The 20088-nt window shown below is 46.2% G+C and overlaps 1 protein-coding gene across 4 annotated transcripts in view; it reads right to left on the reverse strand.

Annotated features, from left to right (window-relative positions):
- DENND2A (DENN domain containing 2A) overlaps positions 1 to 17676 on the reverse strand; it is a 70621-nt gene extending 52945 nt beyond the window's left edge. The window contains exon 1 of one of the 4 annotated variants that reach the window (XM_019489334.2): positions 17276 to 17676. The gene's annotated coding sequence lies outside the window, so the exon portion shown is untranslated. The remainder of the gene's footprint in view (positions 1 to 17275) is intronic. The other 3 variants (XM_019489335.2, XM_014608721.3, XM_006268210.4) reach the window with 3 other exon arrangements.
- Between the last annotated feature and the right edge of the window lie 2412 nt (positions 17677 to 20088).

The following is a 20088-nucleotide window of genomic DNA, read 5'->3' on the forward strand; positions in this document are numbered from 1 at the left end:
AGAAAAATGATATTGTGCTGGAGCTGCCAGGAAACAGCCGGCCATCTGCCTGCGTGGAGAGCAGTTTTTCCCTTTCTTTTGTAATAAAAGGAATGTAGCTCAGAGAGCCGCCATCCGCCCTACGCTAGGGAGGAAATCTGAGAGCCTGTGTACTGCCAGGGCAAAGGAAGTGTGGGGGAGGGAGCAAGCTGAGTTGATGTGGTTAAGCGGGTCATTGCACTGATGGCCAATAAAAGGGGAAAAAAACAGTTCGAAAGTAGAGCACTCAGGAAAAATAGTCCTTCCTCTCCTTGCTTCCTTCTTTTAATTCTCTCATTTGGTCTCCGTTTCCCCTCCCGCCCCTCTTCCTCCCCTCATACTCACACACACGTGTGCTTGGCAGAAACTCCAAATGGAGAGACTATGCACTTCTCCTGGAGGACGTCAGTGCAGACTTTGAAATACAGAGCTATTGTCAGCAGGGGACAGACTCTGTCACCTGAAACTGCAACTGGTACCATGGCGAAATCAAAGCAATAGAAAGATATTTGGCTCCGTTGCCACGGGTGAGGTGAGACTGATTCCCTCTCCCCCCTGAGCCCTCCAACAATCTTATCTCTGGCACTTGAACAGAAACCACTGAAAGCAGGGAGGCTCTCACCTCCAGTCAAAGCAAGGTGCACCAGACATGCGGTGGGGAAGGAAAAGGGGTGTCCAGCACTTGTATTATTTGTATTTTTGGTTTCATTTTTCACAGATTTTTTACAGCTTCAGATTCACATGGCAGCTTATAACACAAAAGTAACCAGAGATCTGATCTTCCTATGGTGTTTTCACCAAGCGTGGTAGAAAAACAGTCAAGAGACAATGGCATGTTCTTTTGCTTCCCTGAAGGAAACAAGCCCAACAGAAGAAGTTTCAAAAGCCACTAAATAACTCAGTGGCCTTGGTTTTTAGGTATTGGGCGCGTCTACATGTCACCCAACGTCCCCGTAGCAACACGTTACGTTGCCATACAATGCGCTACAGCGACATAGCAATCACGTGAGTCTACACGTAATCGGCAGCTACTTCACCATAGCAGCGCGCTCCTCCATTTTAGCATGCAGCTGTGGTGAAGTAGCAGTGAAAAGAAACAGTGCGACACATGCACAGTGCAGTATGGGCAGTTACTGCATTGTGCTTTAGTACTAAAGCATGGCGCCACAACAACTTTGCTATAGGATAGTGGCTCCCAACCTTTTTTTTGCTACGACCCTAAATCTGGGTTGCGACCCCTGCCCCTGCTCTCACCATCAACTTACTCATGTCCAGCGGCACCAGCAAAGCCCAGGCCGGGCTGGGATTGTGGGGGGCAGAGGTGGCGAGAGCCACATGGACCGTGCACTGGGAGAGCCCCGCAGGTGGGAGGGGTGGAGCAAGGGACGGACCCCCCGCGACCCTGATTTGGGTCATGACTCGAGGTTGGGAGCCACTGCTATAGGGCAACGTGTAGATACACCCATTAAGTAGTATTTTTAAAAGCACCATATGCTTAACTCATTAGTTTGCCATTGATTTCAGTGGAACTAATGCACTGAATGTCTTCAAGACACATTTGGATGCTTATCTTGCTGGGATCCTATGATCCCTGCTGACTTCCTGCCCATGGGGCAGGGGACTGGACTTGATGATCCTCTGGGATCTCTTCCAACCCAAATGTCTATGAAATCACTTTCATTTACTAACAGAAATTCACAGAGATACAAACAGCTGCCCTCCACTCAGTTTTGTAGTATCGTACACAACAGATTCCATATGCTTAATAATACTTTGCAACAGACCACAATAGTGTCTCTCAGAAGTAGGTACAGTTGCTCAGGATGGAAGGCCAGCACAAGGAGACAAGAGTACTTTCACAGTCTTTTGCTTCTCCGGTATGAGTAGGTAATCCACTGGTGAGTGTGTGTTAAGTTCTCTCTAGGTGTCCTGTCTACTGAAGACAGGAGTCCATTACAGTCTCTGTCTACAGATGTGTTTCTCAAGCTGTAGCAGGTCATGCCTTTAGCTTTGAGTTTCTGTGGCTTGTCAGCCATGATAGGAGCTTTCACAAGTGCAGACATTTTCAAGGTTGAATATGACTTTAATAGGATTATGTAACATTCCATCAAATCTGGAGGTTCATTTCTCACCACAATTATCTATGTTACGTTCAGTAGAAGCTTTGGTTCAATTCTCTTTCTTTGCTATGCCATTTAGGTTATTTATGGCAGCAAGCAAGGATGATTTTTGAGGATAATACGTATAGAAACTGCTTGCAGAGGAGACATAAATACAAATTCTCCTATCATATTTACTGGAAGAAGCCCAAAAAGAACTTATGTAATGTTATACTTGATATACTTCCTTGCTGGCAAGAAGTATGTTTGGCATTTAAATATGCATTCTTCCTCCCATCTCTTCCATATGTAATAATTTAAACATTGACATTTCACAGTGTTTACGTAATAAAAATCTTCCATTTACTTCATTTACGCTGTGTCCATTACATTAATGTGTAAAGTCCAAAGGAAAAAAAATGTATGAAGGGAAGCAGGGAGAAATTCCAAGATAAAAATGCATTATCAGGGAGGCAATTTTGTTTAAATGCATTTCTAATTAAAAGGAACATTAATAATATAGATAATTCTTTGAACAAAGTTTTTACGAACTTGTGTGTGGCAGGGCACTGTTGGTGCCTGCCACTTTATGGGCTGGATCAGGCATCCAGCAGGTGCCTGATGGCCGCAGCCATTTTGAGAACCAGGTCTATAAAGGCTGCAGTCTGCTGCTGCCAGCCCAGGCAGAAACACTGCCTAGCTGAGCTGCAGCAGGAGCAACCAGGAGGTAAGGGCAAGAACTTATGGGGATGGCTAGGAGGCTCTTGGTCCTGGGCATGACCTAAAACTGCACCCTGCTGGGGATGGGTAGCCTGGTGGGGCTCCTGGTTCTGCAGGAATCCCCAGGAAATGCCAGGCCAGTTACCACCCCGGTGAAAGGTGGGTCAGGGTGCCTTAATAATCCCAGCTCCCACAACAATAGGGCTGAGAAGGTGGACTCATGTGGCTAGATGCTCAAGAAACCTGACCTGAGGCACGCTTGACTGGTCAATGCTGGGGCCAGGACCAGAAAGGTCAAAGGGGCCAGAGGCCTACCGCGAGGGATGCCCAGAGCCAAGGGCCTGAGGTTCCGATTGGCCTTGGAGGTGAAGCCAGGGCCTGTGTGGCCAAAGGTCCCGGGGGGCCACACCCGAGAGGGGGAAGGGTACAGGGAGTGAGGCAGCCCAGAATGAGGGCAGAGTAAGAGAATAAGAGTAAGAGGGTCTGATAAGAGGGATCCAGTTGGGGTCCAGAATGGAAGATCGTGGGGGCTGGAGGCTATAAGAACTGTGATGTCACCTGCGAGGCATGGGCTGCAGTGTAGGGGAGGTCAGAGCCACAGATAGCACCCCTAGCATCAGAACAGTAATGGGCAGTCTCCCGCATCATACCAACAGCTTATGGAAACAACAGAGTCATGGCAGGAAAGACTAGGCGGACTGCCCCATAGATACAGGTGGGCGAGTCGGCATGAGACTCAACCCCGAGAGGTGCCCCCTGTCACACTGAGAAATTACATTTTTAAAACTAAACATTTCACCCAAAATGTATTTTCTCACACACTGTTCCAAAGAAGAAATCCACCTTAACTCTGCCCCTGAACTCATTAAGGTTTTACACTGCATTGTACTTTATTGTAGGAGTAAGAAGTTCATACTTCAGATGTATTTGTGATGTATCCATGATAAATGTAGTACTTTGTGTGGGACTATACATCAGTGGAAATACAATATCAGACATACAGCGATAGAATATCACCAGTTTGTCACGTGGGTCTTGGATAGAAATGGACACATTTTTTGAGACAAATTATTCGTTGAATAATGTAATTGTGGGTCAACGTAATCTATTTGTGAGTTCAGGCTGAGTTCAGAAATAGTTTCTGTTGGAAAAAAAAAGTAAGGAAAATATTTTTAGAAAGGTTGAAACATTTGGTTTCAACATTTTCTAAACTAATCATTCCAGTTTTTCCTTTTGAAAGCACTTTTAATTTAAAAATTTAACTAGATTTAAAGTTTTAAAAATAGCCAAAAATGTAATTAAGCACTTTGTTCAACTCAACTGAAAACAACAGTAATTCTTTCTTTTTTTTCCATTTCAAGAAGGAAACGTAACAAGCAAAAATTGTTTACGGTCAACACAATATTTTTTCATTATTTTTTATTGGACTATTAAACCAAGAATGCCAATTATTTTCACTATTTTTGTCCATGAAATGGTCATCAAATGATCTCCCTCCTCCAGAAAAAAAAAATACCCCTCAGGACTGTACCATCACATTGTTATAGCCTGTTGAACTGTCATAGCCATGTTGAAATTAATAGAATTATGATATATTATACCAGCTCAGAAACTGGTCCCTCACCAAAATGGCCCCCACTTCCTGTTCAAACCCTTGACTTCATGTATCTAATAGACAAATGTTTTTTGCTATTTCTTGTAAAGGCAGCTTTAAAAAAATCACCCTGTGCAAAATTAAAAAAAAAATTTCAATGTAGTTATTTCATTATCACTCTTGCTACAGAATTGTTTGTTTGCAAGTGGTAATAGAAGGAAGAAAAATATGTTGCAAATTTAATTCCACGGGTCCTTCTGTGAAAAAAAGAATCAGGTTAGTAAACATCTGTGCTTTCGGCACTGGTGGAGCTTATCATAATTTTTTTTTTTGCCATCTCCATATATTTTAGTTCAAGATGATGCCTGATTCCTCAAAGAGCAGTGACTTCACTGCCTGCCTGAACTACAGTGAGAGTGCAAGGAAGCCTGACCTCTCTGTGAATTAGCAGAGACTGGAACCTTCATGCATGAATAGCTCTGGTTCAAGGCACATAAGGGTTGGGATTTTTATTTTTTCAGCACATTCTGTCAGAGTTGAAGCACTGCAGGACTCAAAAGAAACAAGCCCTTTTTTCTGATAACGTCCATAGATCATTCATGCTAAGAAAAATTCTCTTCCTATTGTAAGTAACTCTTAAGGCATTATTACACGTGAACTCCAGCATCCAAGAAGGCACTGCCCCCGGCTGCTCTGTCTTCCCCCACAGTGAAAGCAGGGGCAGCACCTAAAGGTAAGAATCCTCCCTCCCCTCCCTTTCCAGGCACTCCCCAGTCTCTGGGGCTCTTCATCCATACCCCTTTGTCACTCAGGACTCTACCCCTGTCCTTCCCTACCCTGGGGCTTCCCCTCTGCTCCCTCCACTGGCCCTTATGGCTCACCTGCAGCTCCTGGTGCTGTCCTGCAGAAACAAGCAGGGAAGGGAAACCTGTTGGCCACTACTGCTGCCAAGCAGTGGCTGCTCTTTGGGCTGAGCCCAGCCCAGAGAGCGGTAGTGGCGGTGGCAGTGGTGGGCAGGTTCTCACTCCCTACTTGCTCCCCCAGGAGTTGCAGGGTGGTGAGCAGAGATCTGGAGTGCGGGGTGGGGGGAGGAGTATGGCTGGCCTGATGTGGGCCAGCCAGGGAGGGGTGAGGGGAAGCACAGGTGGTGCTCCCTGCTCCCCCTGCATCTCCAAGTCAGCTCCCCCACCACCCCCGATCCCCACTCGCTGCCCCCTGGTAGCTCCTAGCTCCTGGTGGTGTCCCAAGGGAGAAAGTAGAGAAGAGGAAGCTGACCACTGTTGCTGACACTCTTTGGCCTGGCCTCAACCTGGAGAGCCTGTTACAGCCCAGCGGTGGTGGCAGTGGCAGAGGGCAGGTTCCTCTTCCCTACTTGCTCTGCTGGGACAACATGAGCTGCAGGTCAGCTGGAGTATATGGGAGGTGGTGATCTGCAAGGGCCAGAGGAATGGAGAGGAGCTCCAACTGGCAGGAAAGGTGCCCCAGAGGCAAGGGGGACAGTGGTGGGGACAACTGCAGCCCAATCTGGGGTGGCAGGAAGGGAGAGGTGGGGGGCTCGATCTAGCCAGTAGCAGGCAGCAGGGATCCAGACTGTGGTCAGGCAGCGGCTGGCAGGCCCAATGGGACCCTGCTAGCCCCTAGTGGCCCAATCTGGGCCACCAGCCCTGCCCCTGAGAATAGGGTAGGAACAGAACCAGCTTGAGTTCTAGCCACGTCCCTGTTCACCTCCCTTTAAGGCAGTGGTCTCCAACCTTTTTAAGCAGATCACCTTTGGCATTTAAAAGCAACCCAAGATCTACTGTGTGCTCTTCCCTCCCCCCTCCCGCCCAGCAGGTGAGTCTGTAGGGAGGGAAGGGGGGCAGACTGAGGCAAAGGGAGAAAAAATTATTTGGGGGCTCACCTCCCCAGCAGGTAAGTGGCACCTGGCTGGGGCCCCACTCAACTTACCCTTCTCCTGCCTCTGCAGCACTGTCCACCACCTCAATCTAGCCCCAACCCCTTCCTTCCCCCACAGACTGACCTGCTGGGCTAGGGCATATGTGTGAATGCACATGGGCACTCAGCCCTCCACCCCAGGCTTGGATCAACTCCAAGAGGCTCCAAGATCTACTGGTGGATTGAGATCCACTGGTTGATAACCACTGCTCTGAGGCAAGTCAGAACAGTGATGGTTACAGGGGGCGTGTCTACATGAGCCATCCACTGCACAGTTGTTCTGCGCAGTCATTTAGGACTTGCATAACCAAGTCCTAAATGACTTCATGTAACCAGCATTACTGCACAGTAGTGTCCCGGCACGGTTGCCTAGTGACATTTACTGTGCAGTAACTCATTACTACTGTGCAGCAGCATTACGTCACAGTTCATGCCTGGCATCAGTAAGCATCTCATGTAGATGTGGCCAGGGGGTATTAACCCTTTTGTGTGACTGCTCTAAGCACATGCTAATTCGAACACCAGTTAAATAACACATGCTAAGTGTAATGTGTAAAAAAGCCCTAAAGCAAGCTAAGTTAATGTTACATTTAATGTTACATTTCACATTCAAGAACTCACTAGTTCTGTTTTGTTCTTACACAAAAAAAAAATGCTTTCTGAAAAGGTGGCATCTTTTGATTACATTTTTGGCTACAAAAGCCAATCCTGTTTTCATTCCAGGAAGCTCCCAGCTGTCTGTGTCTTTGGGTCAAAGGTCCGTCTGAGCCTTGCAGCCCATTGGGCTGGGCTGGATAAAGCAGGCCAGTTTCCATATCCAATAGCACACAAAGAAGTGATGTAACTAGCACCCTTCAGCCCTTTCAGCCTAAAGGGGCAGCTAGCTCTTTTGAGCTGGGTCATCCTTCAGCACAAGCTGCGAGTGAGGCTTCAAACTCCTGGTTTCTGGGGCCATAACAGGAGAGCGTAATCACTCTATCACTACATCTCACACCTGCATCAGATAGTCAAGCAATTTAACAAAATAGGCCTTGATGTTGCACTGCATGCATCTACACTAACCTTATTCACCCACAATGAGCCAAAGCAATAGCAATGATGGGTGCAAGTTTTAGTGCAAACAATATGGGTCTAGCCACTGATATTTCTACCACCATATCATCTAGAATTGCCCTGTACTGGATGTCTGTATGACACAGTGACGATCCCACCTGCAGTGAGGTCTACATTTTCAGTGCCACTGATGAGAATACACTAGTGGTAACAACTCTGTGAAATCTCAGGTAAAAAGACAGTCAAATGCAGATGCAGCCACTAAGTCTTGGTTTTCCAGTAGTGGGACTCAATGGCTGGATTTTATTTACCCCTCATATCCCGAAGTGACACCTATATAGTTGTGTAACTGCACTTTTGGCTCTTCAGCACAGCTTGTGCCTGCTAGAAGTCAGACAGGATAACAACTGTTTTAGTAAATCACCCAGTGGTCAGGGCATTTGGCCATGGAGTGGGAGGCCAGGATTGTACTCCTCTCCCCCCCGCCCCCCGCAAAAGTTTGTACCTCTATCTTTGGATACCCAGCAAACTGCTCTAACCATCAGATCATGGGCCAGACATTATCCAGCCCTCTCTAGGCAGGCAAGACTGGGAAATATGTGAGGCCAGGATGAAAAGAACAGGAGGAGGGTATGTGGCTCAATGAAATGGCTACTGCCCTGGTTACGAAAAGGACCTGGGTTCTAGCTTGGATTCCTCCTCCCAGTAGCGCAGAAACCTTCCTAATGTTGTCTGTCCAATGTATATTACACGCAAGGTGAAGTGAGCCAGCCTCAAGGGGAAAGTTGGAGTGGGGTCTGGGCAATGCCTGCCCACAACCTGGTAGTTAGAGCAGTTTGCTGGGAAGCAGGAGATGTGCTTTAACCACTAGGTGCATGATGGGCCAATTGGATCTAGCTCCGTGTCCCAGCTTTGTGCTTATCAGGACAAGAGAGTGACACTGAATTCTGACTGCAAAGTACTGTGCCCACAGCCTAAGGTATCAAGTAAGGCAGACTACTCTCAGCTAGACCCTGATCCAAAGACAGTAGGAGGAACTGCTTGCATTGAGTTCCATAACCGTCCAAAGAACCTTGTCTGCTTATGTCCTTAGACCAACACGGCTACAACCTATAACCCTGATAACCTTTGATTGGCTTCTGGGGTTTGTTTTGGCCAGACTCTGCTTGCTCAAGTGTAAGAGCAGAGCATTGCATATGTCTGAAGAGGAGTCTCACTCTGGAGGAGGCATTTCCACTTGCAACACTGTACTCTGGATAACTCAAGACTACACTCTTACCTAGAAGGAAATATAAAACCTACTTCCCCATGACAGGATTTTTGGAATGAGTAACTTTGGAAATGTGATGCATTTCTGAATGAGTTACACGTGCCCTACTTGGGGATTTTTAGAATTGTTCAAAGCAAAGTTCCAATAAACTGAGAAATGGAGAGAAATTCTTTCTTCAGGTCTGTGCAGGAGCATGTCTAGTGCCTTAAAGTACTGGTTGATTCATCCTGGCTCTTCATGTGTGTGTTGATGAAACAGAATGGTGCTCTGTGAAATCTGCCATTTCACCCCATGAAAATTGGCACCTTTTGCCATGAAAATAAAACCCACAAGGTTCTGACCAGGCCTCCCGCCTGGTTAAACTATGCACACAGATGTGCGCATTCTCCCCCCTCTGCTCTGCTGTGCTGGTTTTTGGCAAGAAACCTCAACAGCTGCACATCTGCAGAAGGGAAAACCTTTCGGTAAAAGATACAGAGGGGGATCGAATCCTCTCCCTCTCCATCCCCCAGAGCAAGCTCAGGATTTGTTTCTCTCTATATGGCACCCTGATGGGGTGATTTAACCATTCACATGTGCATGTCTGTGGTTGCAAAATGCCAGCGCCATTACTGCATCTCACCTGAAATGCTTGTGGTAATGTGACTTGTCAGCCAGATCTTGGCAGAGAATCTCACGGAGTGGAAAGAGGAATGCAACATTCACATGCGGCAATGACTCGCACATGCCCATATCTCCTGCTTCAACTGAAGAATATGCTTGAGTTTTTTCTGGAAAGTATTACTGTAAGTGGGTGCTTAACTGACAAATATCTTGCATTCAAAAGCTTGTCTAACTTTATCCCAGTTACATAGTTGGTCCAATAAAAGATATCACCCTAAGAAATCTTTGCCTCTTGCATAACTTTAAATACTAACTTAAGTCCTGTTGGCTTCAATAGGGGTTAGGCCTGCTTTTACATGTCAGTATGCACTTTTTCCCCCAATAGGAACTGTTTACTGAATTGGGAGCCCTAGTGCTTTGTGGAAGGAACAAACCTAAGTCACACAAAGGCTCCAGTTCGCTGATGTATTAGTGCCACAGAGCTGAATCATTCACTCGTAAAAAGATGCCCTATGCATGGCACTAACTGTATTCCCAGGCAAAAAAATCCACACATTTTAGTAGGCAGTCACTAGTTAAAAAGAAAATTCAGTTTCACCAAGTAGTGAACAACCCTCTTTTGCAAATGAGCCCTGCTGAGGTACCTCCTACTGGGGACCCAGAAATCACCAGGACTTTTTGAAAACACAGGTATTGTGTGGCAAACCTTGTCAGGGGGTCTTCAGCTTTCACTGGCTTGCTGGATAGGTGGCTGCAAAGGCTACAGAGCCGTACGTAAAGGTAGGAATGGGACAGTTCCCAATGGAGGCGCCCCAAATCACCAGCTGCTCTTCAAACTTGATGCCACTTGGACCAGATTTTCAGGTGTGCTCCGAGCCAAATTTCTGACTGTTCGATACCCAACTTGGGGGCCAATTTTCCAAAGAGCACATCCCTACTACAAGGGTGGCTAAAAAAAGGCGCCTCTTCCAAACAGCTCCACACTCCATGTACTGAGCTCTCGTGAAAACCCAGTCTCAGGTGTGGACCTGTAGATCTGCCTGAGGGAGGGTGAGGCCTCTTTCCTCCTCTTTCTTCACACTCCACCTACATCAAATTTCTTGTTCTCTGCTTGCTTTGGCTGCATCTACACCAATAAAACTGGGATCTATAACTCCTCCCCAGGCCAGCTCAACCCAGGGTAGCAATGGTGAAGTTATAGCAGAGGTAAGGCTCTGCAGAGATTTTACCTAATGCCATTGTAATGCCTGACACTGGTCTACACTACAACCTCCACTACTGCTACCACCAACTGTGCTGCTCCAGTGGTAATTTATGGCTCCCACTCTAGCCGCTGTAGACAAGGCTCCAACAGCCCAATTTACAATGCCTTCTCCCCTCATTGTGGCTTTTATTTTGGTTTTCCATGCCCTGTTTCTACAAGGGCAGCAGCCCACCCTGAATCTTCCACATGCCGAGAGGGGGGATATTGCTGACAGCGCATCTGAAGCCACTGCTGCGTGAAGCGGCCCGCTGGAGCGCTTAGGCCCATCTGTTACAGTTTGCTCTCTGCGTGGGTTACTGTTTTTGTTTTCGCTCCCTCTAGCTCCTCTGCCTGCAGGCCTCCCTCTATCCCTGCCCCCCCTTCCCAACTCACTCAGCTCATGGAGGAGAGTTCCCATCACAGCTGGCTCAGAGCCAACATGTGCATGGGCAAAGGCAGCAGCCAGGAAAAGCCATCTTCTGTTCCCTTTCATCTCATAAACATTGTTGCTTCCCAGCTCATGAAAATAGTACAGAGCAAGATCTTCCGCAACCATTGGGAGAGCCTGAATATGCGGGTGAGCTAACCCCTTCAGCCTCTGCTGAGTGCTGCTGCCAACCCACTGTGCCACTCCTCCCCTGCTCTGCCCAGTCCCTCATCCAAAAATGCTCTCCTTTGCATGCTCACAGACCTTTGCATCCTCCATACCATAGAGAGAATCACAACAGGAACGTGTACCACTGCTGTAAAGTGCCATATTTAGTGGACAGTTGCAACAACTCAGGACAGCCTGATTCCCATTAACACTGAGGCCAATCATTTATAGTCAGACCCCTTTATAATATCAAGCACTAAATCATTAATCCTATACCTGAACACCCTTAGTCAACATAAAAGCAAACTTTAATCAATGAAACCACTGTCACTGTCTGCTCAGTTTAGTCCTACTATTGAAACGGGACGGCTCTAGTCTAGCATGCTATCCCTAACCTGGGAGGTCATGAGCTCTCTGTTGTTGTCATCATCATCATTATTTTAAATAAGAATAATTTAAAATGTTAAAATGCAGATGTCTCATTCAAAACGATAGTGTTCATTTATTCATTAAAAATCCCAGCACCAGGCATGCAGTTGGCATTCACTCAGTTATTATTGTGGAAAATATCAGAAAGGATGACATGGAGGATATCAAAATCATCCACCCTAAAAAGATCCCCATGGCATTCCAAGTATCTTACATGTGTAATTTCTTGTTTCTTTCCCTTTGGACAAGCCTGGGGTCTCACGTTTGAGCAACAGCAGGGGAAAGAAACACGTCTCACTGTTGCATATACTTCAGATTGGTGAAATCCTGGGAACAGTCCAGAACACCGTTGCTCTAGACGGCATACCGGGGTTCTCACAGGAAAGCAGTTTCTGTTAGCAAGAAACAGGGAAACTGGGCTAGGACCATCCATGACACAAAAATGATTCTTCTAATACTATTTCAGGCATAGTACAGTCAGGGTCTTAAATACACTGCCCTTGTATGAAATACCTGATTAGGTGGAACAGCAGTATTGCAATCTCCCCGTGTAGCTCATGAAATTATCCTAGTGGCAGGCTCTTTCAGATTTTTAGCCAGTTAAGTACTAACATCCTCCCATCTAGCTGGGATCTAGCCACACACCCACTAAGCATGAGAAGAACAGAGTAGTTGTAACTGTGACAGAAAGTTATGACCCTTTCATTGAAAAATAAAAACTATTAAAAACAAAAAACCAACATACCAACATTTACATGGGTCAGAATTTTCTAACATAGGTGCCTAGATAAAAAAAAAAAGAGACCAGTGTTTCCAGAGACACTGATCACCTTTTGCCCCGCTGAAGCCAATATTTAGATAGTAAGGCCACAAGCAATATAGAAAAACCACGGATTCATTAACATAGCGCACAAACAGCTTGTGACTAGAGACTAGAATGAAACCAAGCCCACTTGCATTCATGAGGACTTGTCAAATTATCAGATGTGACCAGCACATCTATGACCCTACTTCAGTCCTGTTTCACCTCCAACAATCAGTGATAGAGCAGTTTAGTGACTCAAAGCAGAGAAAATCCCACAAGGAAAACATGGAGCCTTTAGATTTTTACTAGGGGGGAAAAAACCCCACTCCTCCCCTAATCCTAGCACAGCAATGTCCACTGAGTATCTCTGCATGGTCAGTAATATTTGACCTTGAACAATATCAGAGTCATGTCATGACAGGCTCCAAGGGTAGGAAGGAATTTCCAGCCCCGAAGAGTCAGTCCTTGGTCTCCCCCAAAAAGGTTTTCAGTGTGTAAAAAACAGTCAAATGAGTTAACAAAAAGCTTATTCCAGCTATAGCTTTTTCTTTCAAGCCTCCTCCAGCTCTTGGGACACTGCCAAAGACTTAACAGCCACCAGTACTTAAGTCCTTTCAATAAGAAGTACTGTCCTGAAGAGCTGATAGCAGTGCCAAGCTCTGACTGTGGATGAAGCCTTCACATTAACCTGTTCCAACAACATAGCACAAAGAAACCTCCCAGCTAGGTATTTGCCAAATAGTAAAGGTTTCACAAAGGGAAAAGTAAGTGAGAAGCCAGTGCCATCCACTGTGTCTGCTTACTTAGACCTTAATTTCCTTGGAACAAGAAGCTTATGTGCAACACTGGAAAGCATCCTATAACCCCTTTTTGTAGCAAGGGTATCTTCAAGCACTCTTAGTTGCATTGTCTGGGACACAAAGCTTAGCTTGGACAAGAAGTACCATGGGATCTGTAACACCCAGTACAGACAGGCAGAGGAGACCTGTTCTGAGAGCTGGGTTTTCACAACGACCAGTTAGTTCTGTGTTGCCTGTTGGTGAATGGAGTGGAGTGTGCATCCACAGTTGAATGCGAGACTTCAACCCATGATTTCTAGTACATAAGCAAAGAGTGCTACCAGCTGGGCTATAAATCTGCAGATTGCTTTTACACCTCAGGTCACTCCTGTGCTTTGTTTGCAGTGCTTTCCCTTCAGTTTCTCAAAGAGATGCCTATTGTCTTAAGAATCTTTTGATTTCACCTCATTTAAATACTTCTAGCTATTCAGAAACAAAACATGAATACTGACTTCCTACCTGATGTATCAGAGATTCACACAGATATTTTAAAATTCATTATTGCCAACTACCAGATTTGAAAACACAAATAATATGAAGACAGCTCAGGTTACAGTGACAGGCTGCCAATGTTTCCATTCTGAGCTCATCTCGTATTGGTTTGACTTAGAGATACTCATTTCCTGGGGTTCAGAAATGCAGCCCACAAGCTTTATTAGAAAGCTGTCAGAAGCATGGAGCTCACTGCATGGTAATCAGCCACAAAGCACTCATAAAGGAGCCGCAAGGTTCAATGCAGTTGGATGAGAAGTCACCACTGAGAGGATGGCCAACAGCTAAAGTAATAACTTGTACACTTCCAAGTTTCCCCCTTGCTGGAGGGATAAGGATGTTCCCTCTTTCTCTCTTTACCCTCAGAGCCACTGTCCACACAGCTTGTGGTTTCTCAGGACCCCACTAACAACCCTGCTTCAATGGCATGAGTGGCTGCAGTGCCAGAAATTACTCTGTCTTATCCAAAGTACAGTCTCTGTAGGACCCGCCAACCTGACCAGAGACTAAACTGTGCTCTCAAGAAATGCCATTCAAAACATTAACCACAACATTGCCACAGCTCTGGCAAAGCATGAACCACAATGTTAACCACAAAGCATTAACCACAGTGTTAAAGCATTAACCACAAAGCATTAACTACAATGTTAACCACAGCTCTGGTTAACGTTTCTGATTAGGAGGTAAAACAAGTCCATAGTCTGCTCCACTGAACTATAAGTACTGGTGGGAAGATGCAACTTCCAGGCTCTAGTCTGATATTGTAGTGATGAACACAGTGCAAGATGTCCATATTCCATCTATATAGGTTCCTGTGCAGCATCCATCATTGTGAACCCAAGCACCTTGCAGCTTGGCTTAGAGGAACCAAAGGCTGTGGACCTGAAAAGGCCAGGCCACTTCACAAATGTTATCCTTCAGCATACATTTCACAATTTGAGAATATCAGCAAGGGTAGAAATCAAATGCCAAGTCTACTGAGTCACATAATGTATTTAGCATTATCTCAAATGTCCTTCCCTTTTTGCTCTGCCAGCTCAGAAGCAATGAAGGGGCTCAATGACGTCTTGCCACTTGCTTGAGTTGCTCTTGCCAAGCATTTGACCACAACTGCTTAGCTTGTATCTTCAGAGCTTAGTATTCCAAGGTGGTCTACCATCCAAGTAGTAGCTAGGTCCAGGACTGCTTAGCCTTCATGATCAAACAAGACCAGGTCCATCCGATTTAGAAGGACAGCCTGACGTCTCCAAATATACTAAGTTAAACAAGGGAGTTTCAAGCAATTCAGCAAACACATGCCCAACCAAGCTAAAAGTTTTGGGTGGGATCCTGACACCATGGAAGTATACAGGAGTTTTGTCATTGACTTCAAATGGGTCAAGATTTCACCCGGAGTGTTTTGTTGTTTCTCAAAGTCATCATGTGGCTGGAGAAAGATGTGGGACTGAAAACACTAGAAAAGGAAGTTCGCTGCTTAGAAGCAAAGCAACCTCCACCACTTTGCCCCACCCATTCTCCTCAGTCATGAAACAGGGCAACCTCTAGGAGTGAGAGATGTTGAATTACTTATATGTCCATGTCTATTTAAAGGCGCTCAATGAATGGTACACGCTGGTAGGCACATGTCCACTAGCAAATGGATTGATGCCAGCAACCTAATCCACAGAGACCTCACTGAATAATGAAACAACAAGTGTTTTGAGTCACTATGTACCTATGCCACTTGCAAACCAGTGACCTATGCATGACTGGTTTTTGAAGGCAATATGCCTTTTCGTAAGAAAGCAATAGATTAAAGAAAATAGCACAACTGTGGAGGGAATATGCTTAAAATATTGGGGTTTTTTTACCTCTGCTAAGTACACAAATATTCAACTAAAACCAAAATAATTATTTCTGAACAGACAAGAGGATCCCCTGCAGACTTGTGCATTTCTATACCCCGGGATACACATAGCTGATTCTATCTAATATCTTGAGACTGACTGCTTTATCCCTTTAAATCATACCTTTATCTAAAGTCTCCAGCCACAAGAAGTCAAAAGCCCTTTTTGTCTCCTTTCTGTATAACAAAAGGCAGACATTAAGTAACTTTTCCTTACCTTAAGAACAAAAAAAGAAAATGCCCTTTTCCTCTCAAAGAGTTTGCTTTGACTTCAGAATGGGTCTTAAAGCAGCAGGGCAAATATCAGCCATTATTAAAACCCTCAGACCTGAAACTGTTTTTTTCCCCCTTCTAAATTTATTACTGCTTTTCCTCCCTATAATTTAGAGGGAAAAATGTGCCTGTCAGTTTTTCCACTTGGGAATCTGTTGCTGGAAATTTAAAGCATTATACAGACTATGGAATACGTACAATTTCTCCATCCAAGACAGCCTGTTATTGAGCTGATCAAATCACACCGTTATTATTATTATTTACTCCTCCGTTCTCTGGGATGCCAGTGATGGTTTGTTATGATGGAGAGGTGAGCGCATGAAAGCTAGGTTTGCAGTGTGGGGGGAAGGACAGTGGCCGTACAACACTTTCCCTTCCAACACCCTGCCCATTCCCAGAAGGGGAGATTTATTTTTTGCTTTGTTTTTTAAGTGGACTTTAAACATGAGTTAGGGAGTTGCTTTGCACCTTTCTGCTTCAAAAAATGCAACTGAGAACTCAGATTAAATATCTGGAAGATTTTGCTGCCTTTGAGACACCTGCAAGATAGGGCCCAACTCTCCTCTCATTTATGCCAATGAACCTGAAGGACTTCCCCGAAGTTCCTCTTGATTTACACCAATGTAAGTGACAGGAGAATCAAGTCCATGGACCCTTGTCATTCCCCCAAATTCCTGAGCGCCTCCACCCAGTCCCTGCAGCTGTGGTGTGTAAAATCAGGAGGGCTGCTAGATAGCTGCACTTTCTAGTTCATTTAGTCTTGGCGGGGGTGGGGAATGGAGGGAACTTTAACCCTTTGTGTCTCAGGGCTGAAAACAATACTTGAAAACATGAATGCAAATCCTGCCCCAGATCATTTGGGGGAGAGCCTGCCAACCCTGCGGACATGTGCGTATTGTTACTCTCCCTGCAACGATATAATGGCCCCGTCTCTCTTGCCAGCCCCATCTGCTCCTTAAAACAAGAAATGGGAAGAGAGCTCTCCCTTGTGAGCCTGCTGGGCGACTCCAGGGACAGGGAGACAGAGCATGGGGACTGCTGCGGTGATGCTCAGCTTCTCTGCTGACTTTGCACAAGACCCCGGAGCCAGGGTCCAGGGCGAGGGCTGCAGCCCCTCCGGTGTGGATGGAGTGACGGCAGTATTTCCTCCCTTTTTAAAATGAAACTTCAGTCTCTTTTGTCTGTGCCAAACTGGAGTTACAGGCGATATTCGCCTCCCTGCCCCTGGGTAACATGCAGCTGTTTGATTCTGGAATAAGCTGATCCAAAAGCCCCCGTGCCCTATGTATTCCCAACACTCGCTGACAAACCAGAGCTGGTTGCCTTTATCTAACCATCCTCCCCTAGCCAAGGCCCTTCATCCCCTCTCCCCGCACACCCCAGCATGCGAGCGGGTCAAATCTGCTGGCGCCCCATCCCTACCTTCCTGAGTGGCAGTGGCTGGCCTGCAGCTCCTTTACCTTTACGCCTCATTTTGGGCACCTCCTGACCCACGCCGGCAGCGGCAGCAGCATCTGGATGCATGGCTCCCTGGCTCTCCCCCCTTTTGTTAGCAGAGCGCCTTACAATCCACTTGGAAGGATTTTTCCTTTCTCTGGCAGTCCCCACCTCCCTGCTCCATGCAGATCAGTTTCCACTCCTAAACCATTGCACAGACACAACCAAAGCTGCTGCTTCTTGCTCTGCCTGGGCTTTAGCAGCGTTTCCGTCCCCCAGACTCTCCTGTTGCTTTTTCCCTCTCTCCTGACTTTGTGACTATCTCTTTGCACTCCTGACGTTAGACACAGGAGGGGGAAGGGGTGGAATTTTCTTCCCACCCTTCCCTAGCCTGACCCATCCTGACTCCTTTCCAGTGAGCTAATCTGCAGCTGGCTGAAGAACAGGCCCCATTACCATGGAAACCCATGTCCCTGAATGCTTGACAGACTTGGGGAAACTACAGTAAACAGGACCTTCTGCTGGACTCTTTTCTCTTTCAGGGGTGAGTAGTGGGCTGAGTTAACTGTTTCAGCGCTTTTCAAGCACTTCTTTCACCTCTGTGAACTGGCCCCTAAGATCTCAACAGCTTTCAAGCTCACCAAAAAGCAACCTCCTTGGCCGATGTGGAGGGTCACCCATATAAAATACATAATACTTGGCACGGAGTTGATGGAAATAAAGCAATTGACAAACAGAATGAATTTACAATTTACAAGCAGAACTGCGGGATACCTGACCTGTGAAGCTTGGGCAGGAACAGACCCAAAGACTCACAACAACTGGCACCGTGCAGCACAATTCTCCGACACCCTGCAGCCAGCTGTGTGTGGGGGGCACTGCCACATCACACAGCACTGCATTCAACTTTTATTTTTCTTTTAATAGGAAAAGGAACTTTCCAGAGGACGGATTTGGAGAGGAAGTGCTGGGAAGGTAGCTGTACTCTGTGGGAGCTGTGGTTCCCCCCCAAGCATTTTTTTTAGCTTTAATTTGGTGGTTGTGATCACACTTCCCTTTTCCTCTGATCTTTTTCTGTTCTGCTAGTAAAATTACCCACCATTACCGTTGTCATTATCTCAGTTGCAAAAAAGTATGCTAAGTACTATCCAGATCAAATCAAAGGCCCTGGGTGAGTTGCTCAATCAAACCACAGAAGTGACAATTTTAGTGATTGTATCATGACTCTCCTTGTACTTGTTCTGTTAAAGCCCCAACTCCCAGAGTCATGGTATTTCATGAGACTTGCCATTCTTTTATAGAAACAGCAATGTTTCTAGTCTTCATGGCTGCAGAGAAACGCAACATGATGTAACCTAAATGTACTTTCAAAGTCTGCAGCCAGAAGGCAAAGTCACTGTTTATTATTATTTTGTTTAAATTTCATAGCTAGGGCCTGATTCATGCTTTTTGAACACCTGCAGTGGGCGATGCAGTAATCTGGACATGAAAGGGCGAGGGAGACTAGCAAGGGGTATGAGAGCAGGAACAGACAATGCAGGGCAGTTGCGTCAGTACCAGGGTGATGTGGTTACTCATGTTGGCATGCACACATTTTGATGGCTCCAAACCCCCTACCTTTCAATTGGATGCAACAAGCTGAGGGTGTTCTCTCGCTCACAGCTCTGTGGGAGCCGGGGAAATATAGAATGCAGGAAGTAAAACCATAATGTAGAGCTCTCCATCCCAAAAGTTTCCCTAAGTTTCCTTCACAACCAGATAGGCAGACTCATTCACAGGAACTGCATGCAGCCAATGTGCTGAAGCTAGTACGGAACAGGACAATTGTTCAGTACTACACAGCCACACACTACCAAGTATTTGAGACAGGAAGTAAAAAATCACCACCAAACTGCCAAACAGTAACGTGACTAGGGTGGGGTGAATGGGGCACCAGCCCTGAGCGCTGAGTATGGGGCAGGGGGCACCAGAATCCCCCCCAGGAGTCTTTCCGATACAGCAGCCCTGCACCCAGCAGTGCATCTGGGGAGCAAGTTGAATGGTGCTCCCTCTCTGCTGGGGAGCTTAGCAGGTACAACTCTGTGCCTAGTAATATATCTGTGGAGAGGGGGAGTGAATGGGGCCCCAGGGATGGCTCCCAGGGGGCCCATTCATGAGGCTACTATGCTGGACTCTCTTTCTCTACCGCTGCCACCCACCTGGAAGGCAGTGTTGGCTACAGCAGCATCAGCAGCAGCTGTGTCCCCTGTGCAGAGATCTGGGGCAGTGAAATCTTCCCTTTCTCTCCCCTCGCAATGGATGACTTACTACCTCCTTCCTGCACTCTGGGTGCTGCATGAGCTCACTACACTTCTGTTGCCAAAGCCCTTTTTCCACTTCATTCAAAATTCCACCATGTTCAAAACACAGAAGTCCGACCTCAGAAATCCTTAGATCATCTTAAAGTTCGTAAGAAACCAAATAAAATGTATCAGTCAATCACAAGTTTTTTGTATTTGCCTTCTGGTTTCTGATGCTTCAGGCCATGCTTGGCTCATGTTTTCAAGTCTTCTCTGCAACCATGAGAGCTGGAAGTTTCTTCTCTTTAAAGAAATGGAAGCTGAGATTCCCATGAAATGACATGACACCAGAAGCTGGGGCTTTAAGTAGAGCACCAACTATTGCAAGCCTCCCAATTCACCAAAGAGCTGGGAACACTCCAGCCATTTGCTGCTGCATGACAGAATTTATTCATCCAATTCAGCAATAGATGAAGAGCAGTGGGAGAGGAAACCAAGGGAGAAAGTTAGTTGCCTGGG

This window comes from Alligator mississippiensis, chromosome 4 (genome assembly GCF_030867095.1).
Source record: "Alligator mississippiensis isolate rAllMis1 chromosome 4, rAllMis1, whole genome shotgun sequence".
NCBI lineage: Eukaryota > Metazoa > Chordata > Crocodylia > Alligatoridae > Alligator > Alligator mississippiensis.